The sequence below is a fragment of the Hypanus sabinus genome, unplaced genomic scaffold (assembly GCF_030144855.1).
Source record: "Hypanus sabinus isolate sHypSab1 unplaced genomic scaffold, sHypSab1.hap1 scaffold_1674, whole genome shotgun sequence".
NCBI lineage: Eukaryota > Metazoa > Chordata > Chondrichthyes > Myliobatiformes > Dasyatidae > Hypanus > Hypanus sabinus.
In genome coordinates, this window is record NW_026779757.1 from 57,748 (window position 1) to 69,696 (window position 11,949).

Here is an 11,949-nt window from a genome sequence, read left to right on the forward strand (position 1 = left end):
TATTTCGTAAACGGATCTTCCATATCAATAATTATATAGCCCCGGATCTCAGATGCAAATCGCTAAATATGCAAAATTAGAACTACAATGATGTTTAATCTCAGTGGCATTTGTTGTGAAATGTGTTGTTAGGCGGCAGCAGTACTTTGCAATACATAACAATTCAAACTATAAATCAAGAAAATCTTGGTAAAATTAGTTAATATATTTAGTACAAAAATGCGAGGATAGTTTCGCTTACCTTCTTGATAGTCCATTGCAGCGGCAAACCAACCTCTTGTGATTCATGCACAACCACTCGCAAGTTCCCAGCACATCGACATGGTTCATTTTCTTTTAACATTTAACAATAATATGCTCTTTCATGTTTCCTATCAAGATGGATGACTTCGCAGTTACCAATATTGTACTTATAACCATATAACCATATAACAATCACAGCACGGAAACAAGCCATCTCGGCCCTCCTTATCCGTGCCGAACCTTAATCTCACCTAGTCCCACCTACCCGCACTCAGGCCATAACCCTCCATTGCTTTCCTGTCCTTATACCTATCCAATTTTACCTTAAATGACACAACTGAACTGACCTCTACTAATTCTACAGGAAGCACATTCCACACAGCTATCACTCTCTGAGTAGATAAATACCCCCTCGTGTTTCCCTTAAACTTCTGCCCCCAACTCTCAAATCACGTCCTCTCGTTTGAATCTCCCCTACTCTCAATGGAAACAGCTTATTCACGTCAACTTACAGCCTATTCACGTCAACTAAACTGCCTATTCACGTCAACAAACAGCCTATTCACGTCAACACGTCATCTATTCACTATTCAAATATTCACTTCATCTAACAGACCCTTGCCCACTAACAACCTATCTATATCTCTCTGCAGAAAATCCCTATCTTCTGTACAATTTGAATTTGCACTCAATTTTGTATCATCATCAAACTTAGATATACTACAGTCGGAATCCTCTTCCAGATGGTTAATTTAAATCGTGAATTATCAATAAAGTCTCCACTATAACTTCTGCCACTTCTTTCAGTATTCTCCGATGCACTCGAAAAGGATCAGGGGCTTTATGTATTAACTGACCTACAAGTTTGCTGAGGAACTACCTCATCATAACATCCATAACATCTCCATTTGCATGGTGGACGTTTCGTCTACCGTGAAAACCGACATTAAATAGTCATTCAAAGCCTCTGTCATTTTTTCCATTACCCAATATCAGTTCCCGTACTCGTCTTCCAAGGAACCTATGTTCACATTTAAAACCCGTTCCGGCTTTATATATTCATAAGAATATTTCTGCGAGTTATTTTCATAATCTAGCTTTTTTTATTGCTTACTTTGTCTTCTCTGTTGCTTTTTTAGGTTTTGCCAATACTCCAATTTCTCAATACTCTTTGCGACTTTGGATACAAGAGCTCTTAATTCGATGCTTTCTTTTATTTCCTTACTTATCCAAGTCTGTCCCTGCCCAGCCTTGATATCCTTGCTTTTAACTGGAATATACTTTTCTTGAGCAGCGTTAAAACTCTCTGCGAATGACTTCCTCTGTTCCTCAGAATTCCCAGCATATAGACTGTGTTCCCAGTCCACTCTAACCAAAGCCCTCCTCATCCCATTGGTGCCTCCTGTGTTTAGTCTTAATACATTGGCTTTTGATCGGGCTATTACACATTCCATTTGCCTGCGAATATCAATCATACTGTGATCACACTTTCCAACAGGATCCCTAACTAGATCATCTCTAATAATATCTGTCTCATTTCACGGGCCAGATCTATGATCTTGTAGGTTCAGTCACATTCTGCTCAAGAAAGCTATCACGGACGCATTCTATGAAGTCCTCTTCAAGACGTCCCTCCCGTATCTATGTGCAAGTTGAAGCCCCAATGATACCTTCTATTCAAATTTTAAATGTTTCATATATTTCTCCGTCTATTCCCTGTGCCATTGTAATGTAATTATTCGGTGACCGATGGACAACACCCACCGGTGTTTGTTTGTTTGTTTTTTTTTTTGCTTTACTATTCCTAATCTCCACCCAAATGGAATCAACATTCTGCTCCTTAGTTCTTATATGGTCTCTCATCACCGCCCCAAACTCATCTTTAATTAACCGCACTTACCCACTTCACTTAATTCCTGTCTGTCCTTCCGTATTGACCAATATCCCTGACTATTTAATTCCCAATCCTGCACACCCTGCAGCCTGGTCTCTGCATTGAAAGTAAAGTGTCCTTACACTCATCGTGCTTTTAAGATCCTGCAATTATTTACAGTACTTTATTGCACTTGCTTTTCTTGAGACTACTAACGTTATTTTCTTCATCACCGAGAGAGTTTGATCAGTGAATCCTCCGAAATCTTCAGGTGTTTGTGAGTTATAACAATTACGGGTACTTTTTTGTGGAGGTATGGTTGATGTATGCACACGATTGGCATCTCAGGCTTCCAGGATATGAACATGAAGCTAAAGGTTAAATTAAGTGAGGGGAAGTGTTTCACGCGTGACTGTGGGGGACTTCATGGTTGTTTACAAAAGATATATCTATGGAGAAAACGACCCTCTCTTCTCTGTCCAATTTAAAAATGAATCACCCAAATTGCAATTTTACGATATTTAAAATTACAATGTAAACTTATTAACAATGAACATGTATGTCACCATAAATGTAGAAGAGTGAGATACATTTGCTGGCCAGCATATTCAATCAAACCATTAACCATTGTAGAAACAATGAAAGGCGGCACCAACACGGGTAGTATATCCAGTGTGTAAAAAACAACGATTTGTGGCATATAGCTCCTAGCTATTTTCTCCTGAAACATACAACATCACATGCACGTACGCCAGTCTGTGACTGTGTTACAAGATCTTCTGCCATGTTTTGTATAACTCGCGCATTCAAATTTCACGCCTTAAGTCTGCCATTTCGATTTTGTCCAACTATTAAGTTTCAACTCATCCCCTTGCTTGCAATTTGCCGAAACAACAGCACTTCCTTGTTCGGGGTCTCACTACACACTCCATCTGATTTGTCAAATTACTACTGTTTCTTCAGCATTATCATGGCGGTTCACAGTCCACTGACAAATTAACTGAAACCCGCACAAAACAGACGGCCTACCTGCCCGCAAGGTTATCAGACCAATAAAAGATAGGAGCAGAATTAGGTAATCTGGCCCACCGAGTGTGCTTCGCTATTCAATCATGGCTGATCCTATTTACCATCTTTCTGATTTCCAGCGAGTACGGACCCTGAGCTTTCAAACGTTCCTCGTATGATAACCCTTTCAATCCTGGAATCATTCATGTGAATATTCGCTGGACGCTCTCCAACGCCAGCGCATCTTGTCTAAGATTTGGGTAACAAAACTGTTCACGATCCTCCAGTTGAGGCCTCAGCAATGTCTTATAAAGCCTCAGCATCACGCTGTTGTTCTTATATTCGAGAGCTCTTGAAATCACTGCAAACATGGCATACTCCTTCTTCACCACCGACTCAACTTGCAAGTTCCCGTGCAGGGAGTTCTGCTCAAGGACTCGCAAGTCCCTCTGCATCTCAGATTCCCCGAGAAGACAATGGCCCGCACGGCTATTTCTACTAAAGGTGCATGACCATGCATGCCCTAAATGTGTTCCTTTTGTCACAGTCTTGCCCATTCTCCTAATCTGGGTAGATCTTTAGCATCCTGTTTCCTAAAAACTGCATGACCCTTCACCAATCCTCGTATCCTCCACAAACGCGGCAACAATTCCATCATCTAAATCATTTATATACAGTATAAAAAAAGCGGTCCCAACAACGCCACCTGCGGAACACGACTAGTCAATGGCAGCCAAATAGAAAAGGATCCTTTTATTCCCACTCTCTGCCTCCGACCAATCATACAATGTTCTAACAAAGGATGTTTCACCTCGCGGGTTCAAGAGTAACCCGTCCCTTTTGTCCTGGTCGTACCCTACCACGAATCGCCTCCACAGTCTCATTCAAAATCGTTAATGCCGCTGATCAATACGGAAACAAATCACCCCTGTGTTCGATGACCCGAGCGAGGTTTAGGACCCTACAGAGACTGTCTGTCTGGCGTCAGTGGTCGTTAACCCAGTACTTGTGATATGCAGAACAACGGCCATCCTTCATCAGCTCCCACGGCTGCACGTGGACGTGACTGGTGGTGTGGGGTTTTTCCATGATCAGGGGCTACAGCTTGCTCAAGTGTCACCTGAAGGCTAGCAGAGTGAAGCAGCGACTTACAACATTTTTATTTGGTCTATCTGCACAAAATAATTTCGAACATTTTCTGAGAGTGGATGAAGAAGAGAATGTATGAAAAGAAGTGCAGCTTGTATTCAGTGATGCGGGTAATGGAACACACTGGGGATCCGAAGAATATTGAGTCTCCAGCACCTGCAGCTTTATAGAGCTGCTGCTTATTCTGATCTCACAAAATGGCCGTACCACAGTAAACAGAATTGTCTAAATATACTCTATACCCTGAAACATACGTATGCACTTAAAATATTGAAACGATTGCCGCAAATAATTGTTCAGGGCTGTGTTGTTTCAACCAGGCTGTGTACAACAACAAAGAGAATTATTGCACATCGCAAATCCGATTACTTGCAGTCAGAAATAGATGCAGTTAACTAATTGTAGTCCTGCACAGGCAGAAATATGGAATACGCCACGTGCTGCTATAAGATGACAATAAGAGCTGTGATTATTAAAGATTTTGCAATAATTTGAAATACTTGGTCCAATAGGAGTAAACATTTCAAGGCAGAGTTCTCTGCAGATGGGGACGGATGTGAGACACAGCCTTGATGAATCTGCCCGAAATCTCCATTAATCACACTCGGTGTCATTTCTCTGGCCTCCAGGAGAGTCAATCCCTGGGCTGGAACTGCCGAACAGCGGACACGAACAGGCACATTGAATGCAACGCTGGAAAGTCAGGACAATGACGGGTTGTTGTATGCGATATATAGAATGGTCTGCACTTTGAAAACACGTCACCGACCGTACCGATGTTGTCATTGTAATTTTGGATGTCAGCCAGCTCAGTGAGCTGAGATGATGAAATCTTGACCGGCCAAGATACCGACGTCCATCGTGACGATGATAACGTTGTTGTCTCTGGAGCCTTAATACTGACCACAATGATTTGTCTCTGGAGCCTTAATACTGACCACAATGACGATGGAACAGCGTGTCCCTATCATTCACTGAAATGCATTCCTTAGACACCCACATTTTAAAGCCCTCCCCTGTGCATGAAATTCAATTGGAGATTAAGCAACTCCTTCATTCATCTGATAATGATGAGCTGGATCAAAGTCGCCAGTAAATGCCGTCCTGTATTCTGTGTATTACTGCCCCATATAACTGAATAGTTCACAAACCAGTGGGAGAATTAGTCTAAATGCTGCTCTCCTATAGCTTCAGCGCTAATCTCAAAGGCAGGATCGCCGCTTACGCCGTACACCAGTTTGTTTTCTTTATGTTAAATGTGCAACTGATGTGTTTTTGCTGCAAAGCCAATAGATTGCAATTAGTCAAAATGCACCTGCACAAGAGAAAGTCTGCAGATGCTGAAATCCCAGCAGCACAAACAAAATTATGGAAATATTAGCAGGCCAGGCAATATCTATGGTATAGAGTACAGTCGACATTTCGGGCCGAAACCATTCGACAAGACTGGAGGTAAAAAATGCTGAGTGGATTCGAAAGGTGGGGTGAGGGGAAACAGAAACGACAGACAATAGGTGAAACTTGTAGGTGGGGGGATGAAGTAAAGAGATAGGAAGTTGATTGGTGGAAAGGCAGAAGGCCATGGTAGAAAGACAAAAACGGGTGTGGGGAAGAGGACCAGAGGGAGGTGATGGCGTGTAAGGAGCTAATATGTGAGAGGGAGAAAGGACTGGAAATGTGAAGGGGGAGGCATTACTGGAACTTTGAGAAATCAATATCCATGCCATCAGGTTGAAACCTACCCAAACGGAATATAACCTATTCTTCCTCCAACGTAAGTGTGGCCTTAACGCGACAGTTACGAAGTCATGGATGAACATATCAGAATGGGAAGGAAAACTAAAATGGTTTGCCACTTGGTGATCCCGCCTGCTCGGGCAGACGGAACGTAGGTGCTAGGCGAAGTGGTCTTCTAGGCTACGTTGTGGTCTCAGTGATATGCATCTGGTCAGCATCTGGTCTGGTTTCCATATGGGTAAGACACTACACAGCAGAGCGGGAACTGCATGATATGAACACCAAGAGAAATAACTTGTTTTTATCGCTCGGACGGCGGAGCGGAGCGACTGAAGAACGCAGTAATGTAATTTGGAGGCACAGAGGTTGAACATTTCTAATTTAGCTTCTGTGCAGTCAATATCGCAATATCCACGCGTGTAGCATAAACGTATACACGGGATAAGCATTATTAGTGGTAGAAATAATCAAAACGTGACAGCTTTCTAGTAATGTCGCTGCTACTCGATCACCATCAGTTACAAAGTGAAAGTCTGTCTGTAAACACGTCACTCAGCACAACTATAAAACCAAAGTCGATTTTCAATTATCATTGACAGCGCTTCTCTCTATAGATGCTGCCTGGCCTGCTGTGTTCCACCAGCATTATGTGTGTGTTGCTTGAATTTCCAGCATCTGCAGATTTCCTCTTGATTGCTTTCAATTATCATTGATCGCATTTTCGCCCGTTATGCACGGTTAGTGTGACAACATACGTATTATATTGAATTGTTAATGCCCGCTCACACCAGCAAATATAACGATTGTTCGTTTAGCAATAATACAAAACTTCACAGTCGATACCTCAAATCTGGCATCACTGACGAGATTTCTAGCGCATTAACATTAAGATCATATGATTTTATTTTGTTTTCACAAGAATATCAGTAAACACCCAAGATGTTGCGGAAGAATCCGACAGGAGAATCTAATAATATCTTTACTTCGACTCTGACTGTGGAATGATCTATAGAACATTACACAACGCTGCTTGCCTGACATTTTGTGTGAACAAGAACTATATTTTAATGTAACCTACATACTTTCAAACAAACATTTAGCTCCTTTAAAAACCTTTCTTTCAAATATATTGCGAAAAACAAATCCAATCAAAGTGCCCCCTCCGCATTTTCTACATTCCTATGATTTAACAGCAGCTCATTGCATACCACAGAAGAGATTAATAATTGTCCAGAGGAGATGTGCTTCACCAGTTTCTTTTCGATCTCTGCACGCTCGCAGATATGCTATGGTATTAGTCTGGAGAAAATGAAAACAAGACCAGTTTGCAAGTATTTACAAATAAGATGTGAATAGGTTACTGCTCAATTAACAGAATAACACACTTATCCTAATAACTGCTTTAGAACTCTGGTGTTTTTTTTTTTTGGGTTTGTTTTTCTGTGATCTTCAATAGAGGCTAAATTGTTCAAAGTTAGAGCGTCACCTTTGCTTGCCAATGATGCCCCTAGATTAAAGCCAGTTCTGCCATCGATCAGAATCCGGGAAGGACAATTTTAAATATAACCGACACTTTACACCCAGCAGAACAGCACCAGCTGCAATACACTGATAATCCTGCCAGGATCCGGAATGTTTCCGATCGCGTCCACGGAATATTAAAGTAGGAACGACAACAACCAGAGGTCGTGGTACATATTGATACCAACGACATGGGTAGGAAAATAGAGGAGGTCCTGAAAAAAAGACTACAGAGAGTTAGAAAAAAAGTTGAGAAGCAGAACCTTAAAGGTCGTAATCTCGAAATTGCTGCCTGTGCCACCAAACAGTGAGTATTGGTATAAAACGTGGTGGAGTATAAATGCATTTCTGAGGGATTAGAGCGGAGGGCAGGGATTCAGCTTTCTAAACGATTGGGACCCCTTCTCGTACAGATGTGATCTTACAAAAAAGACGGGTTGCAATTAAATCTCAGTGGTAAATATCCTTGCGGGACGCTTTGCTAAGGCTACTGGGTTGAGGTTATACTGGAATTTTTGGGAGCTGGGAACCGAACTGAAGTGACGGTGGAGAGGGAGCTTGACTCACAAATAGAGACAGTGCGGAAGGGAGGATAGGCAGGTGATAGAGAAGGGGCGAGCTCATTCCGATGGTTTGAGATGTGTCTATCGTAATGCGAGGAGTGTTGTGAATAAAGCGGATGAGCTCAGAGCGTGCATCAGCACTTAGAACTATGAAGTTGCTATCATCACGGAGACTTGGATGGTTCAGCGGCTGGAATGGTTACTTCAAATGCCAGACTTTAAATATTTCAGGATGGATAGGGAGGGAGGCAAAAGAGGTACGGGCGTGGCACTGTTGATCAGAGACAGTGTCATGGCTGCAGAAAAGGCGGAAGTCATGTAGCGGTTGTCTATGGAGTCTCTATGGGCGAATGTTACGAATAGGAAGGTGTCAATAACTCAACTGGGTGTTTTCTATAGACAACCCGAACAGGGATATCGTGGAGCAGAGGGGGAGAGAGATTCTCGAAAGGAATAGTAATAACAACAGTGTTGTTGTGCTTGGAGATTTTAATTTCCCAAATATTGATGGGCATCTCCATTGAGTGATTGTGTTAGAAGGGGTAGAGTTTGTTAGGTGTGTTCACGAAGGTTTCTTGACACAATAGGTAGATTGGACTACAAGATGAGAGGCTGCACTTGATCTGGTATTGGGAGATGAATTTGGCCAGGTGTCAATACTCTGTCCGTGAGAAAGCATTGTTGAGAGATTGATCACAATTCTCTCTCCTTTACCATAGCATTGGAGAGGGATACGAGCAGACAAATTAGGGAAAAGTTTAATTCGAGTAAGGGGAACTATGAGGCTATCAGGCAGGAACATGGAAGCTTAAATTGGAAACAAATATTCCCAGGGAAACGTATCGAAGAAATGTGGCAGCTCTTCAGGGGATATTTGCCTGGGGTTCTGAACAGGTACGTTCCAATAAGACATCGAAAGGATGGTACGGTACAAGATCCGTGGTGCACAAAGGTTGTTGCAAATCTAGTCAAGAAGAAAAGAAGAACTTACGAAAAGTTTAGAAAACTAGTTAATGATATGAATCTAGAAGATTATAAGGTTTGCAGGAAGGAGCTTAAGAATGATATTAGGAGAGCCAGAAAGGGTCATGAAAAGGCCTTGTCAGACTGCGCTTGATGGCTCTGGGCCTGTGTTCACGGGGATTCAGAAGGATGAGGAGAAACAGAGCGCGAACCATCAAAGTTCCTCATATGATAACCTGTTTATTCCTGCAATCATCTTTGTGAACCTCCTCTGGACCCTCTCAAATGGCAGCACAACTTTTCTAAGACGAGGGGCCCGAATGTGATCACAACACTCAAGGTGAGGCCTCACCAGTGCTTTATAACTTCCCTAGCACTGACGACAACTCAACCTTTTTGTATTTTGCAGGTTTTTCCCTCATTCCCGTTTGGAATAATGGATGGGTTCTCACCAGTCCTTAAGTAACTCGCCGGTGGCTAGAGAGGTCATATAGAAATTGAGCAAGTCCTCAGCAATCCCTTCACTTGTCTTACCCTGGGTCATCCAACATGGATGAAAGAGAAATGGAGGTTTATGGGGTAGTGTGGATTCAGTACAATTTTTAATTATTATCTTGGTCGGAATTCAGCGAGTGTGCAAAGCATAACCTGCTTTCGCAAAGCAACACTGACTATCCATAATCAGGTTATGGTTCTCCAAATTGTCGGAAATCCTATTTCTAGGAATACTGTTCAATAATTTGTCAACACTGAAGTAAGACTCACTAGGCATTAATTTACAAGGTTATTCCTACAGCCTTTTGTGAACCAAGGTCTAATATGTTCCACGCTCGAAATCTCTGAAGCTACTTCTGTGGCCAGTGATATCAGAGCCTCAACCAAACATGTAAGGTGTGTTGGCCATTTGGATTCATAACTGGCTTGGCCGTAACAGACAGAGGAATGTAAACGAATTGACTTATTCGAGCTGCAGGTCTGTGGTTAGTAGTGTTCCGAAGGGATCTGATTTGGAACCTCTGCAGTTGCAGATATTGTTGGGGAAGTGGCAGTTGGTGTAGTATCTAGCCAAATATTAAACGTTGCAATTCGACACGGATTCTCAGAGCCGGGAGTCATAGTGGGGATAAGCTCCCATTACCTATAAAGTGTTCCAACTGGTGCCAAGCTGTACCGACGCCTGCCTTTCCCTTGGACTACATCAGCGATGTGCAAAGGGGGAGGACCCTGCGTGTCCAAACTTCCAGCCCAGGCTTGCGCCCTGGAGAGCACACAATACACCAGAGACGCAACCCGACTGTCCCCTGGGACCGACGCCTGTCTACTACTAATTATAGCAAGTGTGAAGAGACATTACCCTGTTAAATGAAAGAATCTTAAAAGTGGTGATGAGCAGAAAGATCAAGTTCAATGACCAAGTTCATAATTCCCTTTAAGTGGCTACATTATTTTATCAAGTGGTGAAGAAGACATATAGCATCTTCGCATTTGCTAGTCAAGAAATTGAGTTTAATTGTCAGGAGTTTTTGTTGCAGATTTATAAAACTGAAGTTACGTCACATCTGCAGTATTTCATACAGTTCTCATCACCCCATTATATATAAATGTCAAGGGTTTGGAGAGGGTTCTCGATTAGATTTACCAGTATGTTGCCTGGATTGGAGGGCGCATGCTATAATGATTATTTGGCCAAACTTACGTACTTTTCTCGAAGTGGCGTAGTGGGGAATGCGGGTAGTTTTGGAACAGGTTTTAACGATGTTTGAGAGACATAGACAAAGTAGACAAACGCTAATTTGTTCCCAGTGTTGAAATATCTACTACCAGAAGCCAGGAATTTTATATGAGAGGAGATACGCTCAAAGGATGGATGAGGCAAGTTCTTTGATACATAATGTTGGGTGGCTGGAATACGCACCAGGTCTGGTGTTGAGGCAGATACATGTTCTATGACTATGTTCTGTAACATTGTTCACTTTACAATGTTTCAATGCGATATTCAGTTCGGCATGTGTTATTTTTATTGTTTGCCATACGGAACTCCAAAACTTCTTTCAGCATTTTGTTCAACTTTGCCGACCCATTCCTCACTTCCAGAAACGAATTCCACACCCAAGTCAATCCCAGCGACTGGGAACCTTTTCCCATCACCAGGCCGAGGAAGAGCCGGGAATCCTCTGTCGGGGTTCCCTTCTCTGTGAGTTCTGTGATTTCCTGTGAACAATGAACTTGTTGAGTGAAAGACAGAGTGAAGGAAAATGGAAATTTAAAAAACAAATATCAGCTCAGTGATGGGACGTCCCAGTGACTTTGAGCACAGGAACAGTCACTGGGCAGCCTTCTCACCTATTCTGTAAATTTCTGGGTTCAGTCATTAGCAACAAAAAACTGTGGAAATTACAAATCAGAATATTATTAGAGTCACAGATCACAAACGCACAGAAACACACCCTTCGATCCTTCTGATTAATGCCGAATTGATTTTCTGCCTCGTCCCATCTGCCTGCACAAAGGTCCTCTGGCCTCCTTCCATCAATGTGCTTACCTGACGTTCTCTGAAGTGTCGAAATCGAACCCGCATCCACCATTTCCACAGGGAGCTCATTCCGCACTCTCACCAGCTTTGAGTGAAGAAGCTCCCTCCTCAATTCCCCCTAAAATAAATCACATCCACACTAATCTGGAGGAAGAAGGTAGAAGATGGTTTGAAAAAGAAAGCGGGTGTTGAGGGGCAGGTGCCGGAAGGACGAGATAATGGTAGGGAAAGGAAGAGGCCAAGTGTGGAGAGGGAAACCGAACGGTTTGTTTATACTTACCATATTTCAAAAAAAAAAATACTTGAGCTTACTTACTGCAAACCTACTACCCATACCCGGAACATTCACAATCAAATTA